At 40.4% G+C, this 26,833-nt stretch overlaps 1 protein-coding gene across 2 annotated transcripts in view; it reads right to left on the bottom strand.

Moving 5' to 3' along the window:
* Positions 1–26,833, bottom strand: part of CSGALNACT1 (chondroitin sulfate N-acetylgalactosaminyltransferase 1) — a 342,472-nt gene that overhangs the window by 227,900 nt on the left and 87,739 nt on the right. For both annotated transcript variants that reach the window (XM_075204577.1, XM_075204578.1), the window contains exon 2: positions 4,968–5,036. The gene's annotated coding sequence lies outside the window, so the exon portion shown is untranslated. The remainder of the gene's footprint in view (positions 1–4,967; positions 5,037–26,833) is intronic.

The raw sequence follows: 26,833 nt of genomic DNA, 5'->3' as shown, positions 1-26,833 counted from the left end.
ATTAGTGTAGTTACAAAACTAGAAATATATGATCTGGTGTCAATGAAGACACACTGCAGAGTAGAGAAGAAGTCGTGCTCTCCTGTGTCAGACCTCACTCACAGTGTCTTAGTGGGGAAAATACAAGGCTTTTGCACCATTTATATTGTGTTTTTTGAAGGGATTTATTGATACTTTTGCAATGCTGCAATGACGTTGTTGATCACTGCTCTAGATTCTTGTGGGTTTTTTTTCAAGTAATTACTAGGCATTAAAAAAATGCTTCATGTTCACGGTCGAACAATTGCCTTTAACTTGTCACCAAGTCCTCTTATGACATTTTTTTTTTTTTTACTGCATTCATCCTTATACATTGTCAATTAATAGACATATCCTGCATTGTTAATATTGCCAGAAAGGTGGTTATACAGCAGCCACTCAAGGTCCACTGTACTTCATAAGAGTGCCAGGAGCTGTCTGCTTGTTGTTAATGACAGCATGTCTTCCCCCTAGCAAGAAGCCGGAGAACTGGCTTATGTGATCTTGAGAGTGCCACCCTGTACTGTAGCTTTCATCTTTCATATGCTAGCAACCAGCATTGAGGACTTGTGACAACATCTCAGTCTCAGGGCTAGATTTACTAAGCTGCGGGTTTGAAAAAGTGGGGATGTTGCCTATAGCAACCAATCAGATTCTAGCTTTCATTTATTTAGTACTTTCTACAAAATGACAGCTAGAATCTGATTGGTTGCTATAGGCAACATCCCCACTTTTTCAAACCCGCAGCTTAGTAAATCTAGCCCTCAGTCTCTCTTAGTGAGTAGCATGTCATTTTTTTTCAATGAGCAACAGAAATGCATGAGATAACATAATGATAACCATTGGTGTGCAAGATAGCCTTTGTTGCATATCAAATGCTATATACTGTGATGGGTCACCAAAGAAAGAAAGAATATCAAACTGCACCCATCCCTCTGCCACTAATACATATGGCATAGTTGCAGCATTGTTATGCTGTGCTCTTATTCAGTGCTTGAAATATGCCCACAAGCTTAGCTGCATCCTAGATAGCTGCCTCTTCTGCTTCCATTCATTTTCTGTGCAAACATGCACTTTCTGATGGAGCAACTATTATAACAATAGTCTAAGAGGGGCGTTAAGGCTCATAATTTGTAGGTGCCTTGCAGCTTTTCACCAAGAAGTCAATTTTACTGTCTTGTCTGAGGTGACCATAAAGCAGATGTCACCATGGGAAAGCTAATGCACTCACCAACACAGTACACAAGATAAATAAAATTGAAGATACATATTGTACAAACTACATTACTTTTACTCCTTAGTTCCCCAAATTATTCAACAAAATGTTCCTGAAACAAAAAGTTTAACATTCATCCAATGTGTAGCAATGATCTTTAACCAGGTATATATATGCATGTTGAATGTAAGTTTTCTTATTATACATAAATGTATTCATGAACAAGCAATAGAATATCGTGCTTAAAATACTTTTACTTTAATCCTAGCACCTATCATCATCATCAATTTATATAGCGCCACCAATTCCGCAGCGCTGTACAGAGAACTCATTCACATCAGTCCCTGCCCCATTGGGGCTTACAAACTAAATTCCCTAACACACACACACACACACACTCACAGACTAGGGTCAATTTGTTAGCAGCCAATTAACCTACCAGTGTGTTTTTGGAGTGTGGGAGGAAACCGGAGCACCCGGGGGAAACTCACGCAAGCACGGGGAGAACATACAAACTCCACACAGATAAGGCCATGGTTGGGAATTTAACTCATGACCCCAGTTCTGTAAGGCAGAAGTGCTAACCACTAAGGCACAGTGGTGCCCATGTAGAAAAACCAATTAGGTTTGAGGTCACACTTAAGAGCATCAAAGATACTTTATACTTTTCCCTGATGAAGTTTCTAAGTCTGACAAAACATAGAGAAATGTCATCACTTTGCCAAAAAAGAATTCTGTGATGAATACATTCAGACCCCACATAACTGTACCCCGCATATCGCTGATCTGTTAGGCGATTTTTAAACTATAGTCAATTTTGTAATTTAAAACAAAAAATTCATTCTAAACACCACTTAAAACGTCCCAAAGTAGCCGCCATTACAGTAAACAGCTAATTAGAGCGCTTCACATACAATCTCAGCCACTTACAGTTAATCACAGTTCATTCTCTGTCTCAACACCTCCTTAGTAAATCTGAGGACACGGATGGAGAAGAGGAAACACCAGCAAGAAACCTCATCACAGAATTCCTCAGCACTAGCATCACCATAATCATATAAATCAAGGACCAGTTGATTGATAATGACCCGGACTGGGAGCAAAATAATAAGGCAAAGAGAGGTGTTCTCGACATGATTTCCTGCTACCTATGGGGCACACATATGTCATGACTACATGATACCTCACTGGAAACTATAAAATACCCATAGTGAATTCAGTGCATGCTAAATAAACACAAATATATCAAAACATAAAGAAGAAGTGCGAGTCAATACATAAATATAGTAAAAAAGAACATAATGATAAAAACATATGGAGCAATCCATAAGAGGTATGAAGGTGTATGGTGAATTAGACCAGTTAACTTTTTATGAGTCAACAAAACACATCAGGAAACAAGTGTAAAAAATGCTTAAATAAAGGAATGGTCCGCAGATTTTGCTTTCATCAATATGGTGCAGGTAAAATTATTGCAAATACAAAGAACTATGTGATTTGCATCTTTAATTGTGGTGTGTACTATGTAAATATGTCATAGTGTAACAGAAGAACCTGTACGTAATTCCCTTAAAGAATTCATATCAAAGCTGTGGCCTGTGACTGCTGGGTCTCTCCTTCATTTGGGATCCGGTACCCAGGGCCTCATTAAGGATTCAGGCCACCATAAGCGAATACGCTATTAATTTAAAATCCAGCCCCCCCTCCCCCACCAATATTTATGTTCCCATGGTTTTGAAACTCATCTTGGCTTTTTAAATGGTAACAGCAATCTTTGTCTTCAATTTTATTTTCATTCATTTCAGAAATGTATAGCGGAACGGATGCATGAGCAAGTGCAACTGAGGGTGAATATGTGAAAGTGGCTATCATGCCTGTTCCATCCTCGTCTCTCCTATCCTCAAGTGGCCACTCAAGGATGACTCATTGTCTTCAGCCTTCACCATGGGAATAGTCATGATTAATGCCCAACTATATTTTTCTTTCAGGTTTTCTTTTTACTTTGTTGAACAACTATTCTCTCATATTTTAATTTGCATTTCAGTTTATACCTCTATTCTGTCGTAATTTTGCCCCCCCAAAAGTCTTTCACCCTAGGCTACAGCCTAGTCAGCCTATTGGATAATCGGGCCCTGCTGGTACCCCACGGTGTACGTCAAAGCAGTTGCTGTGGTTGACAGGGGAGGAGGCTCTGGTACAGTCCTATGTAACTGAGCTGAATAAAAGTGTTCTATATATCTCTGTACAGTAAGACTGGATGGATTGTATCCTTATACACTGTAAGCCACTGCGGCTGCTAAGACACACAGTGCGGTCCAGCTCCTAGCTTCACGTAAATGTGGAGATTCCTGGTGGAATGAAGGACTACATGGAAGTGCAGGATATAAAGGGAGTTTATCCAAAAGCAGACCACCCTTTAATAAGGATTGCTCAGTAAAGGTAGCATTAAATATCAGCCATAGAATACAATGGAACAGTGCCTCTGTGATTAAATTATAACCATGATTGATAGAAAGGGTATAAAACAATCTACATACATTCTTATCTAGTAATGTCTGAACAAAGCAACTCTCAGAGATGGGACAGCACTTGTCTTTCCTACAAGGTGAGCATTGTGTTCAAAATAAATTGTGTTTTAATAAAATATTCCTGTAATGTCAGCATTTTTAATGCATACATGTTAAAATTCCCTAAAATGTTTCAGATAATAGACCATCAAATTATTTGGTAGTTGCTTTAAACGAGGACTGATTATAGGTAAAAGAAGAACCATGACCATAAGGACAGACAGAAGGCAGATTATTTTGTATGTGTTTATTTCCAATTGTATAGTGTTGCGGAGAATGCAGACGCTATATAAATAAATAATAATAATAATATGTGTTCTGCTGCGGGCACACAGACTTTGTTCCACAAGAGTTCAGTACTCATTTCATATCCTTTATTTCTGTTCTATTTTGAATGCTCCCAGCTGTACTTTTGGATATTTGGTAAAGTGTCAATATAATCCAATGAAAATAGTTAAGGTGTGTTTCTGTAGCGCTCCAATATTCCTGGCACAATGACATTTTGAATTAGAAGGAACACAGTAAGATTTATTTTAATAAAAAGAAAAACAAATAGTTTAGCAAACACATCCTGAACCCTTAATGAGCATTTACTGAAACAATCATAGACTTACTACTAGGAGCACCTGACAGCATGTAAAATGTAAGCGCTTGGACACCATACCTTTAGCTCAGATGACAGAAAAGTTCAAATCAAAAACTTAACTTTATGTGTACACAGTCTAAAGGACTTTTGGCAATTTATTCAGCTGTACGTGAGCTTCTACAGATTAAAAAACAAAAAACAAATAAAAATAAATCTAAAGTAAACAACCAGCACCGTAAAACACATTTCGCTACTTCTACTTTTACTTGATAATAAAAAAAATTTAAAAAATAAAATCAAAACTGTTCTTGGGAATCCAGCTGTTGCCTTTGACCACCAGAAGCGTTGGGTCGTATGGCACTTGGTAAAACTGCACAAAAGGCAATTATTTGTACAAAGAAAAAATAAATAAATAATATTTTTATTTTTGTAAAAACAATGGTCTCATATTATATATAACAAATTTTTATGAACCGTGTATATATTTTTACATAATGCATACAGTGCGTTGTATCAGTAATAAAAATATTCAATGCGAAAGTCACCATTCATTTAAAAGATAAGAAATTGCGTGGCTTACCTGGGGTCTCAGAAGTCAACAAACAAACAAACGTATCCAAGTCCAAATTCCAGAGTTCCGATTTAAAATCTGACCAAAACAAAAAACAAAACTAAATTTCCATAAAAAAAAACTACAATTAAATACAGTTGTCACATAAGAATAAAGGATAGGTTAAACATGAAAGCCAGTGACTGGTATGGACATCTCCTGCAAACCAATTAAGATTTTTTACAGTTTGATGATATCCCAAAAGAAAAACACTGTCATTGTCATAGAACAAAACAGAAAACAAAATGCAAATTCAGGTCATAAGATATCTGCAGCCAGCGTGTTCGTTTTTTAAAACTAGTTGCTGAAGTACCACTTGCCCATGAATATGCTTTAGTTGTACTGCAGGCATAGTCCAGCATTTCAATGGCATACTGACAATAAGTGACCATATGAAAATTGATAGATTTAAATTTAAATAACAACAATAATAGAATATAGAAAAGAAAAGATTTTTTTATATTCTATTTTTTTGGGACCAGAGGAGAATATGAAATCCACAAACCCTGAAATGACGGGGCACATCTGAGATGAAGTGAAAAAAGCAGCTTTCTGTTGCGTCAAAGAGCCCAGTGTGAGCAGGAAACACTGAACAGTGAGATATTAAACGGGCTGAAGACAGCTTTCCAATGTACTAGCTGCATCATCTCACAGGACTAGCTGGAGTCTGTCCCGCATCTCTTACAGAGCAGCTGTACTCTACAGCTTCAAGAGGCAATCTCTCCTCTTCTCTAAACGGATGCTATTCACTGGAAACAAGCACAGAAAAGTGCATTCATGTACAGGAATTACTTTAGGGAGGAAAAGAAACTCAGACCAGCCCTATTCTGTGGAGACAGATGAGCAGAAAGGCTCATTGATTGTTTGTACCTTGGTGGTTCATATACACATTCCGCACAATAGCTGCCCTTGTACGACTATTTAAAGTACCATATATGAAAATAAACTTTTCATACCGTATTGAGTTCAGTACACAACTTCGCTCCATGGTTGCTTAACCTCTAAAATCTTTAGCCTCAAACACATTCCACAAAGTCCTTCACTGTGTTTTACTTGTCAGGTCATTACTTAAATTCATGTAGACATGCTTTGCAGTGTGCTACTGGAGGGAAGTATATTCTACACACGTGTAAAGTAGGAATAATTATTATCTGTGACAAAGTACATTATCTGATATCAGGAAGTCCCATAGCGGTTTATTTATTAAGATGCAATCAGCCATAAACTGTTTTCCCCGAAAAATGGTCATCGCCTAATTTATGAAGGGTTCAATGCAGGAGAACCATAGATTTCTCCTGCCATACCCCAGTTAACATTTCTCAATGCAGACCCCATATATTAATATGGAGTCTGCAAAGTTCTCCAACTAAACAGCTTTGCTTTCCGCAGCAAGCCAACGCCATCTCGCTGGATCCTTCGCCCGTGGAATTTCTATGCGCATAGCACTTTCTCCATTCACTTCCAGCACCATGTTGCTGGTAAATAGTAAACACAGTTCGTGGTGCTGTGTAGCCTGGCATGGTAGATTTCAGTGGTGTTTAAAATAGGCATATTTGTGATTTGCATACTGTCTGACACTGTATGACCCCTTAGGGTTATTGTTATACTACGATGATCTGCTGTGATGTTTGATATTTTAGTTGAACAACCACTGATTATTTTCCCTTTAATCATTTAGTGCCAACATACTAGGCAGCACTGTACAAATCAGACAATGTTTGGTTATTTGCACAAGTACTTCCCTTATTATTTCCCTCTCTTTATTATAATGAAGAGGTAATATAGCACGCTGGTTCCAGTTGGCTGCATCAGACTACAAAACATGTATCTCATTCTGTATGTCAGATAGCTTTAACATTTACCCTGCTAAGCTTAACTGAACATAACAATTTACTGTATAATTTTAACAAATATTTACTAAAAATACACAGACACACAAATCATGTGGTCTAGAGGCAGCGATAAATATTCCATGTCATCAGTAGCATCAGCTTGATTGATAGCCCATAGCACATTTTCCCTGCACATTCTTGCTGACATTCTTAATACTGTCAGTCAACTGTCTCTTACTACTGCTCATTTGGACAAGGCCTTTGTTAACTTCTGTTACATCTCAAGGTTCGTAATTTGTTTGTATCATGATCCCCTCTGCACTGCACTGTCCACTGTGTCAGGGATTTCTAATTAAAGGTTAAAAATAATAACAACAACAATTGTGTGGATCTCAGAGGCACATGCAGGAAGGGATGGAACAGAGGACTCAGTCTTCATTGGAACCTGTTTCCCAGAGCAACATGAGTAAACAGAGCTGCTCCATTCACCTGGCAGCATTATGTTTCTCAAATTGCAGCTCTACCAAACCATCGACAGCCACCATGTTCTATTAGCCCTTTGTTTGGAAGTGCAATCAGGAGAAGCCAAAGAACATTGCCAATGTCCTCACGTACTCTACATTCTTTCCAACATGTCTGCTTCTTTCTAGTAACAGTATTAATACATCGAGTCCCTTGTAAAAAATATTTTCTATGTTATGCCTAAATACATCTTTGAAAAACAGAAGCCAATTGCAAAACTTGGAACTGGCTCTCAGAAAGTACTGTTTATTAGGAACGAACAGCTGCTTTTTTCTTATGTGCTTGTTGGGGAGATTAACATATCAATTAGTGTTATGTTAAAAGCAAATCAAATGAAACCATATTAGGATAAAAAGAATGCAAATGTGGCATTTAAGCATTAATGTTGGGTAATCATATTGATATCCAGAGGCAAAATAGAATACTTGTATTTTGCAGAGTTTGCTTCCTCTTGGAAAACAAATTTTATATTTTATTTTTCCCCAGTGCATGTTCCCAAAATCAATCTCCCAACAACAAGGTCATTTAAAAACAAAAAATGAAAATATACTCTTCTAACCAACTAAAATCAATTCACAATACCAGTTATTGCTGTGGGCAATATACGTTACTATGAATTAAGCAGTTTTTGTTGACACTCCAGTGCAAAAATTAACAGATTTTTTATTTATTTATTTTTACAGCTGAAAACCTAGTGCCATCAGATATGTGCTTTTATTGTCTAACCTGCAATTGCTGATTGGTTGTTATGTTTTTAGTGCAATTTTGCATCTTCAAGTGTTATTTTCAAACACTGCATTTTCCTTAACAGATATTGAGCAAAGTGCAACTGCTACAAACTAGACCTCTCAACTGCCCCTTCTCTTCTACCCGAATCCCCTGTCACTATTGCCATCTAAACTGTTCCTTTTATCAAAAGTATAGATCAGTATTGACAAACTGCACCATAGGTTCCTAAACCACGTTCCTCTCTGTATATCAAACTTGCTATAAAAAGGTGAAAAGTTATGGACTGAGGACACTTTTAGAAACATCCAAATAAAAAAAAATGTGTTTTTCCTATTGCGTAGTTCTGAATGGCTAAAGTCAAAATTTAGAAAAGAACTCTACTGGTTCAAGCAGTCAATGCACAAAATCAATTTCACTATGGTAATAATGATCTCTTAAAACTGTCTTGTCATTTTTTTTCATCTTGTAATAAATTGAGCTCACATTGGGAAATGTAATATACGCCGAACTACAAAACCCAATTAATTTTACAACAAGCAAAATCGCGTTGCATTAAGCATGCATAAAACTGCATGTTGATCATAGACTAATTTCAGTCATTTCTTTTGTCAGGCACTTGTTAATATTGTCAATAACTGATTAAAGTAATAATTTGCAGTTTATGATTATACATTTTACTTACATAGAAATGAGAAATCTTTCTAATTAGTGCAATAAATGGTTTAAATTTGTTGAAGCGATTAACTATTTTAGGTCTAAGTTACACCATAAAACATACCTCCCAACATTTGTCTCTCCAGCAGCAGGACGGGTGCCCTTATCATGATGGGTATGACCACACAACCTAGGGCGGGCCTAGCACTTTTTTCCCCTGCCCTCCGAACACCATTTGCTCTACTTGTTCACCTCTGCTCTTCCATACAGAGCAGCAACGAACAACAAATTGGGACTGTCCTGCCTAAATCGGGATAGTTGAGCAGTATTATATAAAGAACAGTATCTTTGTGTTCTATACTTTAATAGTAAAATGAGAACCAATAGGAAAACTTTCAGTCAATACTCTGGGGGAAAAATATTCAAATAAGTGTTTCCATAAGGCAATCTTTGAGTAAGTAGCCCGCTCATTTGCTTTTAGAGTATGATACAGGCTGCTGAAACAAATTCCCTTGCAGATATCATACCTGTTTCAGCCTACTTTGGCCTCATCAGTGCAGAGTTGGTTATTCTGTTCAGTACTATGAATAGAAGCAGCCTATGGCTCTATTGTTTAGAACCGGTTCTAAATAGAATAGAATTTGGCCAGGTGGAAGGCCAACTTGCTCACGGTACAATCTGGATCTTTCATTTTGGGTTTAACTTGCATGGCTGAGTTTGTAGCTTACCATTAAAACAAAAGACATTTAAACAAACTATACAATGTTGACTGTTTGAACTTTAATCAGCAATCCCATCAAAAATAGAAGTGTGTTTTTTTAACATATTTTTTTTAAGTATATCACTGTGACAGTCTAAAAATCTTGTTACCAAAAATGTTTCCTTGGTTTGTTTCTTCAGGCTGCCATTAATGATTTATAATTCTACAGTTTCCACAGTGTCATGTGACTACCAGGGAAACCACAGTCACGTGGCACAGGATGTAGTGCACAGAGAGGCTTTAAAACACCCCTCTAAGCTCTATCTGCATTATAAAATCCTCCCCCTTACTTCTCCCTCTGCCTTCACATGTCATACTGAGAGTGTGAGCCTGTGTGTGTATGACTGGCAGCTACACTTGTCTGCTTCCAGACAGGTTATGAAAAGAGGATAATGATTTGTAGGAAGAGAGCTGAAAAAAATGTTGTGAACTGATGAATGCTTAAAAGGTATTTAACTTGCTATTTAAAGGAAAACCTTTTATTTGAACAGCAAACATTCAGTTTTGTGTGTGTTGACAACTCTAAAAATACTATACAATGCAGCCTTTTAAGATTGACGTCTGGAAAATACAATTTACACCTTCATTTTGTTCTATGCTTTTAAGTATAGGACAGTAATCACTGTTACACACAAAATAAAGGAGAGAAGCTACATATAAACCATTGCAGCTCCACCACATAGGGGAGGAATGCAACTCGATATTCTTCAAAACCTTCAACAGAGCTGCATCTTTCCTTAAACGCAGTAATAAATTAACAATACATTTAAATCAAGGAAAGACCCATTTACCACCACTATCCTTCTTCTATTATCGTTATATCAAGATGGCGATAACAGAAGAGAATGAATTTTAAAAAATGCTTTCTTTTTAGAATAAAGCATTTATTTCAATACCCAATATTTGAAAATATTTTTTTTAAATATTTCAATCTATATTTTAATATTTCATTTTTATTTTATTTATTTTTTATTGGTGGATTTTTGGAGCTTTCAATTCCACTGCAGACTCGTGTACCAATTAGCCATGATAAGTGGAAATAGAAAACTGACCCATATATTAAGACATAGACCTTATGTTTCATATTTATGTATTGCTCTCTAGTACTTTGAGTAGGAGTTCAAAACCTTGGATATATGGTTCTAGACATAGAGGTCTGAGCCTTTGCAACCTGTCTGAGGCTTGCTCTGCAATTAAGAGATAATCCAAATTCCCATTTAGTAATACATCAACCACCAACATTGATGTTGATTCAAAATTACTGGCACCTGACAGACTGTTATCTACTTGTGCACACCAGAACCATTAGAAGAATATTGTAATACAACTCCAGAGACTCTAATCTCTGTTACAGACCCTCACAGTTGCCCTGGGCTGCCTTGTGACATGCTGAAACCCCTGGATAGTCACCATCAGGGGCAGGCTGGGCTGGGGGGCAGAGGGGCTTCTGCCCCCCCTGGGCCGGTCCCATAATGGGCTACCTTGGACTGAGTAGACAAATGACCTGGTGATGTCTCCATTTGTCAGCCCAACTGTAGTACAGACGCTAGTACCAATACTTAAACTCACTTGGAATATGTTTTACCAGACATTTCTCCGACCAGTGCCTTCATGTCAACAGAAAGTCTAGCCGCACCCAGTCACATGGAAAAGAAGCAAATAGCAGTATAGCTCTTAAGACATTTTGTATCTAAACTGTTTTGAAAAATGTGTGTTTAACAATTTACCAGGTAAATATATATATATTTATTGAAAGACATAAAACACCCATATTTAACAAAAGAACTGTCACTCCCACTTGAAATATGTGCAACCACCTTCAATAAACTGTATGACAAAAACCCTAAATACAACACACATGCTTCAGTTCAGCTGGTTACTTTTATGAGGATAAATAGAATACACCTATTTATCCATTTCTCTTCAGCTCTATGAGAGTGCAGATATATTGCTCTAAAAGCATTCCTGTTTTTCAGAAAAGTTTCTATTGCGTTATTCAACAATTTAACGTGAAACAGAACATAAAAAAGAATTGTATGTTTTTATGTTGTTGTAGACTGATCCTAGGAACATACAACTAAAATCAACTGCCTATTCTTTCAACAGTATGCTATGATAAAATATTCTAAGTGACTCTGGAATAACTGTGCTAAAACTCTGCACTGAAAGATAAACAAATCCGCTAATTTGTTTAGCATAATTTTAATGATAAACTTTTCATGATAACAAGTGAGTACATTAATAAGAATGGCATCAGTAGAGACTACAAAACTGCAATTAAATACTTAATTTATGCATACCATTCTGCAAACACTGAATGTGTCTTTATAACTCACGAGAGACTTATCAAAGAATTAGATTAACAAATTAATTCTGTGTTCAACTTAAATTTAAAACTTTCTTGCTTGTTTATAAGAATCAATAAATAACTAGTACCAGGACTAGTTTTTGTGAAGTGCCATTGGCCCGCACACCTGATCATTTTTTTTTTTTTTACTAAACTGAGTGGCAGAAGCGTGTGCGTGTCTACAAGAGCCTATAGAGAGGTGTGATGCTACAAACCAAAGGAAGCTGCAAGCAGAGAGCAGTCACAACCCTGACTGACAGGCACATTCAGCAGGTTAATCAGCCTAATATGCCAGGAACAGTTTTGCAGCAACTGAGACAATGGCCAATCTGCTTCAGCGTGGCCACACCCCCTATCGCAATAGCCATGCCCCAACCACAGGTATAAGTGGGGTGGCTAACGATCATGCACTGGGTCCCACTGCTACATAATAAAGAATATTAGTAACTTTTAATACTTGCATGACCCTGCCCCATTGCAATTATAATATATGAGTAATTCCTATTCTATAACTTTATTTAACAGAAATATGCACACCCCTGAAAATGCTATTTTACCTATATCTTATCACTATAAATAACACATAATAAAAATAACCAGGCAACTTATCATAAATGTGTATTTTCTCACTCTACACATATGCCGGTACTTGTTAATCATACAGGTGCCACGCTTCTCAGAGCCGATCATACATTCTAATCAGATTATTATTATTATTATTATAGTAGATTTGTAAGGTGCCACAGTGCTCCGCAGAGCATACAGTAGGGAAGACAAGGACATACATAAAACAGGACATACGTAAAACAAGAACAGACAAAGCAGACCAAATGAATTAAGACATGAAACAAAGGGTATGGAGGACTCTGCTCATTAGAGAGCTTACATTCTAAATGGAAGAGGGCACAGCTGAAATAAAAGGAGCGAGTGATGCTCCGAGTGGAGATTGGGATAGTTGTGAGGGTGCATTAGTGTGAATAGTGTTATCAAGGATAAGGTCACCTCTAAAAAAGAGATGGGTTTTAAAAGAGCTTCTAAAGATTTGAAGGCTGTGGAAAGGTCTGATTGAGCATGGAAGGGAATTCCATAAGTGGGGAGCAGCACGGGAGAAGTCTTGTAGGCGGGAGTGAGAGGTGGTTATCAGAGACGAGACAAGGCAAAGGTCAGAGGTAGATCTGAGAGGGTGGGAGGGAGAGTTTTTTTATATAAAATTTGAGATGTATGCAGGGGTGATTTTATTTAGGGCTTTGTAGGTAAGGGTGAGTAATTTGAATTTGATTCTGGAGGACACAGGGAGCCAGTGTAGGAATTTGCAAAGTGGTGCAGCAGATGTGGAGCGGTGGTGCAGCAGATGTGGAGCGGTGAGAGAGGAATATCAGTCTTGTAGCAGCATTTAGGATGGGTTGAAGTGTGGATAAATGGGTGTCAGGAATGCCAGATAGCAGGAGGTTGCAATAGTCAAGACGGGAGATGATGAAAAAATGGATAAGAGTTTTGGTAGCATGTTGAGTAAGAAAAGGGCGTATTCTGGCAATGTTTTTAAGGCAGAGTTGAGAGGAGTGTGAGAGAGTCTGAATTTGAGAAATAAAACAGAGGGCGGAGTCAAGAGTGACACCAAGGCAGCGGGCTTGGGAGACTGAGGAAATTGTGATGTTATTGACAGTGAGGGAGATTTGAGAGCAGGTGGTGACTCTGGCAGGAATGAAGATAATAAGTTCTGTTTTAGACATGTTGAGTATTGGGACATCCATGTGGAGATAGCAGAAAGACAGTTGGTTACACAAGATAGTATAGAACGAGAGAGGTCAGGGGAAGAGATATAGATTTGGGTGTCATCAGCATAGAGGTGGTATTGGAGCCCGAATGAGCGAATTAGTGCCCCAAGAGAAGATGTGTACAATAAAAAGGTAAAGGGCCAAGAACAGAGGCTTGTGGGACCCCAACAGATAGTAAGAGTAGAGGAGAGCATGTGCCAGAGGTAGAAACACTAAAGTAGCTGTTCGATAGGTAGGAAGTGAACCAGAAAAGGACTGTGTCATGAAGGCCAATGGAGTGAAGGGTGTGTAGGAGAAGAGTGTGATCAACAGTATCAAAAGCAGCAGAGAGGTCTATGAGAATGAGTATGGAGAAACTACCATTATATTAGATGACACATCAAAACAGTGAGTTCGGGTGGACAGACAGGAAGGCTGGCAAGAGGTTTGGGGTAACAGACGGACAGGCATGGTTTTGGGTTTAGTAGGGCTCTACAGCAAAAGATTTTAAAATAATTCACACTGAGCCGAGCTGATATATTATCTGATTAGAATGTACAGGCAGTGCTGACCAGAGTGGTGACATGTGGTATGTGCCATAACACAATTTCTCCTATTGCCTTCATTGTAAAACTATCAAATTCCATTCACTTACATTTTCCATACTGCACTTCTACATTTCCACTACTACAAGGCATTTTTAATTCATATCATGTGTGGTCTATTCACAAAAATGTTAACAAAAAAGCGCGTATATTTAGGTAAAAAAATCTCGAAGTTGAAAGTACTTATAAAGTCTACAGTTATGTTATTGGGAATTTACGTGTCAATATAGCATTCGATAAATATTGTTTGGAATTTAATCAAATTCTTAGCTAAATATGTTAGGTGTGTGTATGAAACATGAGGCTCAAAAGCCTCTATCCTGTTAAAAAAAAATAAGAGTTAGGATACTAGGGTATGCAGAAAAATTGAAAATAACATTTTCCACTGTAAAAATGCGTTAATTTACATTAATAAACATACTTGGGTAATGGGTTTGTGACATTAGAAAGGCACTGAGTCGCCTTTCCCGAAATTTCCTTTGTATCAAACATGTAACTGTGGCCCACTTGTGTTACGGGTAAACTGGTATAGATAATGGTTAGTCCAATCCTGGTGAACTCTGATTTCCAGGAAATAAAGCATTCTTACAATCTTTTCTTATGATAAATGAGAAATAGAAGGATAACCATAATGCAGCATGACTTCTCTCTAGTCCTTACAACTTTCCGTACTCCACGCTGGAAAGAAAGAACTGTCATGGTATTACTCACTATACTCTGCTTTGAAGGAAAACTTTAGATTATTCTTGTGCAAGTTATAGTGATATATATAGCACAATGCAATGTAGTAACATGAATAGAAATGATCCTCTAATACACAATATGACACACACATGCACACCAGAAAGCTGCCCACATGAATGAGAAGAAACCTATTCAACCACTTTAACACATTTAAGCAGTTACCATGGGACTAACACAATTTTAATGTCATAAAAGATGAATTTGATGGATCTGTGGCGGTTTTTCAAATTCCAAATCATGTAACTTTGTATGAAGTTAAATAAATAAATAAATATATACAAGTCTAAATACATATCTATATATATTATGTTGATTGTTGTTTGATAAATGTAACAATCCTGTCCAGGTTTGCTACTTTCCCTGTCTGCTCTGTTCTCCTGTGGATCACATGACTCACCTTCAGGGCGGGTCATTCAAACCTGCTCTATTTAAACTCAGCACTGACACCTGCTCATTGTCAGTGCAACTTGTTTGCTAGCCTGACTCCATGGACTCCATTGTATTCTCTGACCCTTGTGCATTCCTGAACTCTCCTGTTGGATTCCTTGTGGGTGATCCTGCTTCATCAACCAAGTGCTGGTAGCACTATCTTTGGGACTCTCCTGCTCGCAAGTATCTTTATGCATCATTTGACAAGACTTTGTTTATTATGCCAAGTGTGCAGATTATCATCATTGTGATATACTGAACTGCCATCTCACCTATACTACTGTACAAGAACTTATTTGATACCTTTTGGACTGTTCCGCTGATGCTGCTTTTTCTACACTCTGCTGTGATCAAGACTCTTACTTTGCATATATGTTGTAGTGCTAATCTCTACTAATTACCGGACGCCTGTGGTATCCTGAACATCGTTACTCACCATCTCTGTGTACAGAACTTTGCTGGTCTCTATACATGTCTTGTCACAGCTATCACCATCCATGCTGCATACTGACTACTGCCAAATACAAAACCATTGCCACGCCCTGCCGTGACTAACTTACATATTCTGATGTGCACAGAACCTTCTAGTAGTTAGCCGTGGACTCCTTCTGTGCTCAGTGGATGCAATACATATTCTATGTGTTTTATTGATACTTGCATTTATGTCCCATATATATATATATATATTCCTTGTGATTTGCAGTACTGCCGTGTTTAATGCTTAAACATTGTAATGTTATATATGATACTCTGCTTATCTCTACATCTCATTACTATTTGCTGCATTGTTGTTATGTGCTGACATGTACTATGCTCATATTCATTGAAGTACATATTAAGCAGACCCATTGCCTTGTGTTCTTATTCTCTAAGCATCATATGATCCTGACTCAGCTAGTCACGTGCCCAGGCCTTCGTGGGAACCGCCCACTTGGCCTGATATTATTCCAGTCCATAACAGTTTGCACTGACCATAAAAGAAAATGAACACCATGGGTGATCCCTCTCTCAAGGACTTATTTCAACATCTAGTAGAGAGAGTGGAAAAGCAAGAGACCAATCGAGATCGCCTCATGCAGTTCTTACAGGGTTTATCTCTCGTCTGGATTCTTTTCAGAACCCTCTGGCATCCTCCTGTAAACCTGAGACATCTGCTGAGTCGTCGGCTTCTGCATACACAACTACCTTGCACCCACGAATTCCTAATCCTCCAATGTACGATGGGAACCCCAAGTCATGTAGAGGATTCGTGAATCAATGTGCAATACAATTTGAATTATTACCCAGGAACTTTCCTACGGATAGGGCTAAAATTGCCTACATTCTGTCCCTCCTTTCTGGTCAAGCCCTGGCATGGGCCTCACCCCTATGGGAGAAGAATGACCCCTTGCTGCAAAATTACACAGAATTTCTGACAACCTTTAAAAGAATTTTTGATGAACCTGGTCGAGTTTCCAGTGCTGCTTCAGGAATTCTTCGTCTACGCCAAGGCTCTCATTCTGTGGGGCAATATGCCATCATATTTAGGACCATGGCCTCCGAGTTGCGCTGGAATGATGGAGCGCTGGTGGCCACGTTCTGGCAAGGCCTATCTGATAAAATAAAAGACGTGTTGGCTTCCCGTGACCTCCCATCTTCCTTGGATGATCTGATCTCGCTATGTGTCAAAATAGATCTTCGATTCCAGGAGAGGGTTCAAGAAAAGGAACAGATCCGGTGTCCTAATCTTCGCCCTGTTTTCCAGAACTCAGGGGCCTCTTTGCCCCCAGAAGAACCCATGCAAGTGGGTAGGTTCCACCTCTCTCCAAGTGAGAGAAGATTTAAAAATAATCTGTGCCTCTATTGTGGAGGGAAGGCCCACCGCATCAGTAGTTGTCCTACTCGTCTGGGGAAACTTTCAGGCTAAACAGAGCCAGGGGGAAACCCGTTAGGTCTGTTTGATTTCTCCATCAACAGTTCTCACCACAAAGAGAACCTCTTGTTGTCTGTTTTCCTGTTTTTTGGAAATCTCTCTATCCCGCTTGATGCATTTCTGGATTCTGGTGCAGCCGGTAATTTTATTGCTGCCACTGTGGTGGAGAAATATCATATTCTTACTACACCTTTGGAACGTCCTGTACGCCTTACAGCAATCGATGGCAGTAATATTCCAAGAGGCTTCATTCAGTTCCGGACTGTTCTTCTCACCCTTCAGATTGGAATTCTGCATCAGGAAAAAATTTCCTCCTAGTCCTTCCAAAGACCATCAACTCCCTTGTGCTGGGTTTGCCATGGCTACGTCTCCACTTCCCAACTCTGGACTGGCATACTGCTCAAATTTTGTCCTGGGGATCACGGTGTCAGTCTCACTGTCTGAAGAAAGTAGTACCTCTTCATCTAACCATTGCTTCTTTGTTACCATCTTTACCTCCTCAATACCAACAGTATGCAGATGTCTTCTGTGAAAAGGAGGCAACCAAGCTTCCCCCTCATCGCATTTGGGATTGTGGAATCGAGCTTCTCCCTGACAAACCTATTCCTCGTGGTCGTGTATATCCTCTTTCTCTTCCAGAGACCCAAGCAATGTCTAAATATATTCAAGAAAACCTGCAAAAAGGCTTTATCCGGAAGTCCACCTCTCCGGCTGGAGCTGGATTATTTTTTGTTAAAAAGAAGGATGGCGGCCTCCGGCCATGCATTGACTTTCGAGGCCTTAATGCTATTACCATTAAGAATAGGTATCCATTACCCCTCATCTCTGAGCTTTTCAACCACATCAAAGGTGCTACGGTGTTCTCCAAATTAGATTTACGAGGGGCCTACAATCTTGTTCGTATTAAAGCTGGTGACGAATGGAAAACAGCCTTTAACACACACGATGGGCACTTTGAATATTTAGTAATGCCCTTTAGGCTTTGTAATGCTTAAGCTGTATTCCAAACTCTCATGAATGATATTTTCCAAGACCTTCTCTATCAATTCGTCATCATCTACCTGGACGACATTCTGATATTTTCTCGAGACCTCCCTTCACATAGGGAACATGTAGGTCAAGTCCTGGCTCGTCGGAGAGAAAACAACCTCTTCTGTAAATTAGAAAAGTGCCTTTTCGAGCAACCTCAGGTTCCTTTCTTAGGGTACATCCTCTCGGGCACAGCCCTTCAGATGGACTCAGCTAAACTAAAAGCAATTGTGGATTGGCCCTTGCCCATCGGTCTGAAAGCTATCCAACGCTTCCTTGGCTTTGCCAACTACTACAGACAATTCATCAAGGGGTATTCTACCATCATTGCCCTCATCACTGCCCTTACCAAGAAATCAGCTAATCCCAAGCTTTGGTCCCCGAGGCCATCTCAGCCTTTGAACATCTAAAGTCAGCCTTCACTTCTGCTCCTATTCTTCAGCAACCTGATTGCCAACGTCCCTTCTTCTTGGAGGTAGATGCATCTTCGGTGGGCACTGGTGCAGTTTTGTCTCAACGGGACACTTCTGGGAAACTACATCCATGTGGCTTTTTCTCTCGTAAATTCCTCCAAGCAGAAAAGAACTATGGAATAGGAGATCAAGAATTATTGGCTATTTAATTAGCCCTCTCTGAATGGCGACATCTGTTGGAAGGGGCCTTGTTTCCTATTACGATATATACCTACCATAAGAACCTCATTTATCTCTGTTCAGCCCGTTGTCTGAATCGTCGTCAAGCCAGATGGGCCTTGTTCTTTTCAAGATTTGATATTAGTCTTACCTTCTGTCCGGGATCAAAAAATAAAAAAGCAGATGCTCTTTCTAGGTCCTTTCATTCCGAAGACCAGGATTCTCCCGAGGACATTCATCCCATCTTTAACCCTAGCTGTGTCTTGGCCCTTACTCCGGTGCATAAATCTACTTGCCCTCCAGGCAGAACCTTCATATTACCACATCTACGTCTCAAGTTGTTACGCTGGGCCCATTTATCTTGCTTCTCGGGTCATGCTGGAGTCAAGAAGACTGAAGAACTCCTGACCTGGTACTATTGGTGGCCATCCCTCTTGAAAGATGTAAAATCATTTGTTTCTGCCTGCTCTAAATGTGCACAACATAAGGTTCCTCGACATAGACCCTTCGGTCCTCTTATTCCTCTACCTGTTCCTGAAGTACCCTGGTCTCAAATATCTATAGACTTTATTACCGATTTGCCTCCCTCCAAAGCTCATACTGTTATCTGGGTGGTGACAGACCGTTTTTCAAGAGCAGCTCATTTCATTCCCCTTAAAGGACTCCCTTCTTCCGCAGTGTTGGCAGAACTTTTCATCAAAGAAATATTTCGCCTCCACGGCTGTCCACTCCATATCGTGTCAGACCGTGGCTAACAATTTGTTTCAAGGTTCTGGAGATCCTTTTGTTCTCATTTAGGCATTAAATTGGACTTTTCCTCGGCATACCATCCTCAATCTAATGGTCTGACCGAACGGACAAATCAAGAGCTTGAAAAATTCCTACGAATGTATGTGTCTGCCCACCAAGCAGATTGGCTGGAACTCCTTCCGTGGGCCGAGTTCACCCATAACAATCATTTCCATGAAGCTGTTTGTAATTCACCCTTTTTTGTCATGTATGGATGTCATCCCAGACCACCTACCTTTTCTCAAACTCCTATCTCCACCGTTCCTGCTGTAGATTCCCTGCTACGCAAGTTTTCTCTCATTTGGACACAAACCAAAAGTAATCTGGAAAATTCTGCTGCTCGGGCTAAAATATTTTACGATAAGAAAAGGTGTCCTGCTCCTCCACTTCTTCCAGGGGATAAGGTCTGGTTATCCACAAAAAATATCCGTTTAAAAGTTCCTAGTATGAAGCTAGCACCCAAGTTTATCGGTCCCTACCGAATCTCCGAGATGATCAATCCAGCAGCTTTCAGATTAGAGCTTCCGTCCTCACTACGGGTTCCTAATGCATTTCATGTCTCTCTGCTAAAACCGGTGGTACAAAATGAATTTTCCAACGTCACAGCTTCCCCGCCTCCGGCTACTTCTCAAAATCAAACTGAGTATGAGATTAAACAACTATTAGACTCTCGTAGATCCAGAGGTTCATTGCAATTTCTAGTCGATTGGAAAGGCTATGGGCCTGAGGAACGTTCCTGGGTTAAAGCTTCAGACATTCATGCCCCTCGTTTACTCAAACAGTTTGGGAAAAGATTCCCTAAAAAGTTATCGTAGGTGTCCGGAGTCCACCCTTTAAGAGGGGGGTACTGTAACAATCCTGTCCAGGTTTGCTACTTTCCCTGTCTGCTCTGTTCTCCTGTGGATCACATGACTCACCTTCAGGGCGGGTCATTCAAACCTGCTCTATTTAAACTCAGCACTGACACCTGCTCATTGTCAGTGCAACTTGTTTGCTAGCCTGACTCCATGGACTCCATTGTATTCTCTGACCCTTGTGCATTCCTGAACTCTCCTGTTGGATTCCCTGTGGGTGAACCTGCTTCATCAACCAAGTGCTGGTAGCACTATCTTTGGGACTCTCCTGCTCACAAGTATCTTTATGCATCATTTGACAAGACTTTGTTTATTATGCCAAGTGTGCAGATTATCATCATTGTGATATACTGAACTGCCATCTCACCTATACTACTGTACAAGAACTTATTTGATACCTTCTGGACTGTTCCGCTGATGCTGCGATTTCTACACTCTGCTGTGATCAAGACTCTTACTTTGCATATATGTTGTAGTGCTAATCTCTACTAATTACCGGACGCCTGTGGTATCCTGAACATCGTTACTCACCATCTCTGTGTACAGAACTTTGCTGGTCTCTATACATGTCTTGTCACAGCTATCACCATCCATGCTGCATACTGACTACTGCCAAATACAAAACGCCCTGCCGTGACTAACTTACATATTCTGATGTGCACAGAACCTGCTAGTAGTTAGCCGTGGACTCCTTCTGTGCTCAGTGGATGCAATACATATTCTATGTGTTTTATTGATACTTGCATTTATGTCCCATATATATATATATATATTCCTTGTGATTTGCAGTACTGCCGTGTTTAATGCTTAAACATTGTAATGTTATATATGATACTCTGCTTATCTCAACAACAATGCAGCAAATAGTAATGAGATGTAATGTGCTGACATGTACTATGCTCATATTCATTGAAGTACATATTAAGCAGACCCATTGCCTTGTGTTCTTATTCTCTAAGCATCATATGATCCTGACTCAGCTAGTCACGTGCCCAGGCCTTCGTGGGAACCGCCCACTTGGCCTGATATTATTCCAGTCCATAACAATAAAGCGCCTCCTCTTTACTATTTCTGGGTTGTTTTTTTACTCTATATCATAACATCTCTGTTGCTACAGCTGTTTGTTGAACTGTCTGAGTTCACATCAAGAAGAAGAAGCTGGAGAGCTGTGAAAACATGTCTTTACTATGTGGTATATACTGAGAACTTAAAATGGCTGTCAGGTATAAACTAGAGATGGTCACTGACCCCCGTGTTTTGGTTTTGTATTCGGTTTTGGATCTGGATTACCGTTGTGTTTTGGTTTTGCAAAACCGCAATTGCGTGTTTTGGTTTTGGTTTTGTTTGGTTTTGTTTTGCTATTTTGTTGGAAAATCAATGTTTTTGGGCCTAAAATAACCAAATTTAGTGCTCCACCTGTTTCTTGGATAAGTAATGTAATTGTAAAGCTAATAAATTATAAAAAAAAAACAGTTTAATTCCTGGTAGGTAGGCCTTCATTAATTCCACACACAAACCAGATTGTCTTCCTCTCCATCAATGCATATTGGCAATGCAGCCATGGTCTTTGGGTGTATATTACACCCTACACTTAAAGTTAAATATGTAAATAAATGGACAAAGGCAGTTTGGTTTCTGTCTCTATAGGCCCCCCCCCTCCAGTTGTAGAAAACACAAAAAAAATCAGCCGTTTTATACTGTACAATATTATTTGAAATGGACAAAGGCAATTTGGGTCAGTCTGTGTATGACACCCTACCCATACTGAGAAATTGCCAAAACAGCAACCTTTCAAGATGGTACGTGATATGGAAATGCCCCAAGTCCCTTTCCTCTTTGGGGGTATATTGAACCCTAGACTTAAATAGAAAGTTTTAAAAAGATGTTATCGTCATAATCTGGATCTTCATCCTCACCCTCATCAGTGTGTATGTCATCATCACAGACTATTAATTCATCGCTGCTTGAATCCGCCATTAGAGAACAGTCAGTACTTGGATGTCTTTGATGGTGAAGGCCTTCCTCGTGGAAGATGTAGTTCATTTTTATAAACATTATTTTCTCCACATTTTTGGGAAGTAACCTTCTACGGCGATCACTGACTAAGTTCCTGGCTGTACTGAATACTTGTTCAGAGTACACACGTCACAACTTCAAATGGTTTCAACACCTTGCACAGCACTGAAAGGATTCCCCACTGTGCAAGACTGAAATACATCCCCCCTCCTTTCCCTATGTCATGGCTTGTGCAATATGCTTAGATGGCTTTGCGCTGTTCCTCCATCCTCTGAAGCATGTACAGGGTGGAATTCCAGCTAGTTACCACCTCTTGCTTAAGTTGGTGGCAGGGCAAGTTAAACTGCTCTTGGAGCTGCTGTAATCTCCTACATGCTGTGGCTGAATGCCTGAAATGGCCTGAAATTTTACGGGCCACCGAAAGCATCTCCTGCACCTCACGGTTATTTCGTAGGAAGCTCTGCACCACCAAGTTAATGGTGTGAGCAAAACAGGGAATGTGCTGGAAATCACCCAGCTGTAATGCTCGCACTATATTGTTGGCGTTATCAGAAATGACATATCCTGGGGAGAGTCCAAGTGGTATAAGCCATGTATCAATCACAACTCTTAGTTTGCGTAACAAATTATCAGCTGTATGCCTGTTAGTGAAGCCGATGATACAAAGAGTGGCCTGCCTGTGACAAATGTTACGTAGTGGTGTACATGCTGCTGCTGTTCCTGCTGGTGAAGGTGAATGACCAACCCAGTGGGCTGTCACAGTCATATAGTCTTTGGTTTGACCACTTCCACTTGTCCACATATCTGTGGTTAAGTGGACAGTGGGCAGAATGGCATTTTTCAGCGCAATCTCTACATTTTTACACACTTTTTGGTATAGTTGTGGAATAGCTTTACGGGAAAAATGGTGTCGCGATGGAATTCTGTAACGCGGACACAAAACCTCAATTAACTGTGAAAAACCAGCTGCATTTATTGTGGATATTGGACGCAGATCTAACACTAACATTGCAGCCATGGCGTCTGTGATTCGCTTGGCGACTGGGTGACTGCTGTCATATTTGCTTCCCCTAGGAAATGATTGTTTCACAGTTAATTGCTGAAATGTAGGACTGCTCATTTTCTTGACCTGCCTCTGGGCTGACGATTCACCCACAGCAACAGCAGCAGCAGTGGGATTAATGCTTTCTTCAGAGGAATCAATAATAGTGCAGGAGTCATCCAGCCTTAAGTGGGATGCAGGGCTAACTCCGAGCGCTACTAAGGAGATTGATGAGGATGGTGGGTGTATTTTGTAGCCGTCGGGATGTCGGTGACCGGAGGGTCTTAGCTGATGATGGAGTGCTGGTTTTTTTCTTAGAAGAAGTTTCAGCTTTTCCCAACACTTTGCCATGAACTCTAGTTAAATGGCGTAACATAGACGAGGTTCCAAGATGGTTAAGGTCCCTCCCTTGACTGACTGTGGCTTGACATACAATACAAATGGCTAGACAATTGTCTGGATTTGGGTACAAATAATTCCACACATAAGTGGATTTTTTTTGTTTTATGGCCAGGCATGACAATGGCCTTTTTCTTGTCACGTGCAAGAACTGCTGCCACTGGTGCAGGACTTACACAAACAACTTCATCCTCATCAACATCCTCATTAGCGCCCTCGTTGCCTACACAAATCTCCCCCTCATCTATTTCCAAAGTGGCATCCTCAATTTGTGTATCACCGGCTATATTCGGGCTGTTCAGGCACACATCAGCAGAACTGCTGAAAGTGCCCTTCTTTATGGGTACACAAACAGAATGCTCACGATTAGACATACCACTGTTGGATGGACTCTCCACAGGGATTGGTGTCATTTGTTAATCAGAGCAAACATTATCCTCTAATGCCTTACTGTTATCTTGCAGCTCGGCTTTGACGCGTAACAGTAGTTGTGCACCACTTGTAGGCTCGGTAACATTTTTGGATCTGCCACTAATAGAGAAAGGCGAAGGCCTCATTCTCTTAGTCACTGCGTGTGTAGAATGGCATGTTGGCAATTTTTTTTTTTTTTTTAATCGGCACTTAACTTTTCCTCAGTTCCTTCAACACCGTAAAAAAAAATTTGGTGTGTGTTTTTTTTGGATGATTTCAAAAGACGGTGTAGTTTGACATCGCCTTTCCCAGATGACGTACTAGGAACACTACCATCAGGACTGGTGACAGAACCTGGTTGCTCATTTTGCTCAAATTATTTTTGACACTGCTGCAATATAGTTCTTTTTTCACAGCTAGATAAATTTCTGCAAAACAATTGGGGACACCCCAATAGCAAATGGAAGTGCTAAATATATAAATATATTTATTTATTAATGTGCTGCTATATAGTTCTTTTTTCACAGCCAGATACATTTCTGCAAAACAATGGGGGACACCCCAATAGCACTTGGAGTGCCAGAAACTGAACAAAAAACCCTCCTCTCTTCTCATCTTACTGCTGTTACAACTGATTACAATGCTATTGAATACAATCAACTCCACTGCACCCTACATCTCCACCCTCCTCTCGATTCATGCTCCATCCCGCCCTCTCCGATCAGCCAATGACCGTCGCCTCTCTTCTCCCCTGATCACCTCCTCCCATGCGCGTATCCAAGACTTCGCCCGCGCTGCCCCCCTCCACTGGAACAAGCTCCCTCCCTCTATCAGAACCTGCCCTAATCTGTCCAGTTTCAAACGGGCTATAAAAACCCACCTTTTTCTTAAAGCCTTCCAGTCTCCCACTTAACTCTCTACCAGATCTTCTGCCTCTTCCCCTTCACTCCCCCCCCTTTCCTTATCCTCCTTCCCTCCCTACCTCGTGTCTCTGTCTGTCTACCCCACCCCTTAGATTGTACACTCCTTTGAGCAGGGTCATCTCTCCTCCTGTTTTCACCAATTTTAACTCTGCTCTTCAGCTACCTTGCCCTACTCCTCTAGGACGTTCTTCTCCCCGTTCCCTCTTGCTCCCTCCTCTCCACCCTGGGGGGTTTCCCTGCCATCTGTGCCCTCTTGGGCTCCGCCGTATGCGGGACCTTCCCCTCTCCCCTCCCCTCTAGCTGTGCTTTGATCTCACTGAGTTACTGTGCGTTTTGTTTACTGTATAGTGCTGTCTCGCCTTTGTATTGTAATTTTGTTTGTCCCTGTACGGCGCTACGGATACCTAGTGGCGCCCTATAAATAAAAATTAATAATAATAATAATCACTGTCCCTGCGCTGATATAGCCAGTGTGATCTAACCCTGCTCTCTCCCAGTCAAATGGCGATGGATTGCTGTGGAGGCTGGTATTTATGCTTTTTAGATCTCGCGAGATCCGAGCTCAGAAAAACGAATACATCACGATGACGTTTTGCCTCCATTTCGAAATCGAATGGGCGGGAGAGTACCAAGCGTACTCGGCTCGGTACTCGGATACCCTAAATTCGGTTGAATTCGGATCTCGGGGAACCGAGCACGCCCATCTCTAGTATAAACTGTCTATCAAGGGATTTGTCTGTGACTCTAGAGATATCAACAGACTACAGAAAAATATAAAACTGAGTGATATCTAGGCCCAAGGGAAATTAAAAGGTGAGGTGTGTGTTAAAACTATTTTGGACCTTTCTCTATAAGGGGTAAAAGTGGGAAGGCAATGTGAGCTGGGGTACTCGCATATTATGACACTGTGGGAGGTCACAAGGCCACATTATAAATCTTTCTGACTGGCTGTGATCTCTCTCTTTGTCTGCCGGACAAGTTACCCACCCTCCCTCTCCAGATTTTATGTTCTTCGCAGGGGTGGGGTACGGAATAATGGTTATCATTATTCCGACAAGACTTACCCCAACATCTTGACAGCGACCGACTCCTTCCCGACCAGGCTCCTTCCCGACTGATATGACCAATGACTGCAAGGCATCGCGACAAATGACGCTGGCGAGAGTTGATGACGTCACCGGCGAGCACGGCGCTGTTATCGGTGTTGTTAAGGAGGTAATGTAAGTATGCGGGCATGGACAATGTACTTTGCAAAGATTTGTCTTGCCTTGCAGTCGTTGGTCACATCAGTCGGAAAAGAGCCTGGTCGGGAAGGAGCCGGTCGCTGTCAAGACGCCGGGGTAAGACTTGTGGGGTAGTCAGCATCGATATGCTGATTATCACCGCTTTGCAGGTGCTTTGGGTCCCAACACCTGTTTTTTTGGGGGGCGGTTTTTTGGGGGGGGGTGGGGGG

This window comes from Mixophyes fleayi, chromosome 1 (genome assembly GCF_038048845.1).
Source record: "Mixophyes fleayi isolate aMixFle1 chromosome 1, aMixFle1.hap1, whole genome shotgun sequence".
NCBI lineage: Eukaryota > Metazoa > Chordata > Amphibia > Anura > Limnodynastidae > Mixophyes > Mixophyes fleayi.
Note: the sequence above shows the minus strand (reverse complement) of the source record. Positions and strands in the feature narration are given on the sequence as shown.